Below are 2,045 nucleotides of genomic sequence, written 5' to 3'. Positions count from 1 at the left end.
TAAATGCCCCGTAAATTTGGGGGTTTTTGGGCCCCAATATGGGGCCGTAGGCAATTTCTCCCAAAAGTGCCCGTACCTATCATTAAAAAATAATTTTTAATAATACGATATATCCACTATGATAAAAGCTACATGATTTTATTTTCAATTGTCTTTAAAACAAATGTAAATGTAAAACAAACATTTAAAACATTTTTAACTTGCCCCATGTCACACCGCGGACAAAATCACTTGGTCCATCCACGTCAAGAGCTTACTGGAAAGTGCTCATTGTGTATTGTTCTGACATGGGAGGCAGTAACGTTGTTACATTGTTAACAGTGAATCAAGGTTACAATAACGGAATTATAAATCATAAAATATCTACATTACATAGAAGAATGCTTACAATGTATAAGCATAAAAGGAATAGAGGAAATGATAGTAGGAATATGATTAAATAATGGATTGAAGCATTAGTAGTTGGTAATGTTTCCACGTTAGTTGAAAGTAGTGCACAGAAAAAGCGACATAGAAAACGCAGTTATAGAAAATGGATTAACAGAAAATGAGACTGAAAACGAGTTTATAGGAAATGTAGATATAATCAAAGAACTCTGGCTGTGGAAGAGTGTTTTGGATTTAGTCTGCACATTTTTTCCATTTACCTGTAAATATGAGGCCTCTGCATCTTTAACTATATTGTATCCCACTCTATTTCTTCTGCTCTGTAAGATGGCATTGTCCATTTTCCTCCATTTACACGCATCGGTCTCTTTAACATATACCAAACGTAGTTCAAGGGGGGCCATTGGAATGAATTTTCAACATATTTTTAAAAATACTCAAATTTGAAAAAATCTCGCCTAACCTAGTAGGCTAGATCATGTGCAGTTATTGCCATTAGTACCTTGCAAAAGGGGGGACCAGGTACCAGCTATACCTCAGAATACTATGTGAATGCCATATAATGCATCAAGATTGATGCAGAGATGAGAATTTAAAAAAATAATGATAAGATAAAATAAAATAAATTGCAGGGAAAAGTATCCTCAATTTTCAAAGCCTGATATCTCAAAACTACACATTTATCCACATTCTTTGTTGTTTCTCCATAACTACTTGGGCTATTCGAATGGGGTTTGGATCATTTGAAAGCTAAATAAATTTACAATTTTATAGACAATTTGTTTTTCATTTCAGGGGATAAGTCCATTTATCATATTTTATATTGATATCAATGAACATTTCAATCCCCCCCCCCCTCCCCCCACTAAACTGAGGAAATTTCAAAATCGAATCATCTGTTATAGGTAATGCTATAGTATGTTTTTTTAACAAGTTTGGTCAATGGATAAGTGAGATTTATCATTTTTTATGATTTTCAAAAAACTTTTAAAAAAATAACTTCATTGTTTATTCTCCAAATGATATGAAACTCAGTGTAAATCATAGTACATGTTTATATAACCTATTAAAAAACCAAGAAAATCTGATCATAATTAACAAACTTCGTTCTCGGGTGCGACGACCCCCTAAAGCTGCAGCGGCCGTATAGTTCAGTGACTTGTTTACCTTGCCACGAATAACAAAACGCTGACCCCAGAATGCATTATTGCGATGCCTGAACTAGTCTGTGTGTTACTACATGCTTGTGAAAATGATATTTGTTAGGGGGCAGAGTCTCCCATTAACCCTCCCCTTGAGCAGCGCCCAAAGGGCACGCCAAGTCATGGCAATTTATATTGATATATTTGGTTGGTTTATGGGTCAATACGTTTTTTGGGGGTTTAGAATGCGTGAATTCCCGTTAGTTTTGCCGAAAGGTGGGTTGAGTTCCGTAGAGTTTTTTATTTCTGATGTGTCAGTCCATAGAATTTCAAAGATTTTGGTTACATCCATAGTTTCATTGGCTGATTTGCTGTTGCTGCTGCTATTTTTTCCTAAGTGGTTGACAGTATTAAGGTGGGCTTCTTTTCTATGTATGTTATTGTTGTTCTCTGAATTTATATTATTATTATTTATTTATTTATTTTTTTTTTTTTTCCATAGAGCTTTATTATTCT

This window comes from Penaeus vannamei, chromosome 19, assembly GCF_042767895.1.
Source record: "Penaeus vannamei isolate JL-2024 chromosome 19, ASM4276789v1, whole genome shotgun sequence".
In the NCBI taxonomy this organism is placed as follows: domain Eukaryota; kingdom Metazoa; phylum Arthropoda; class Malacostraca; order Decapoda; family Penaeidae; genus Penaeus; species Penaeus vannamei.
The sequence above is the reverse complement of the archived record's forward strand: the minus strand, read 5'-3'. Positions refer to the sequence as shown.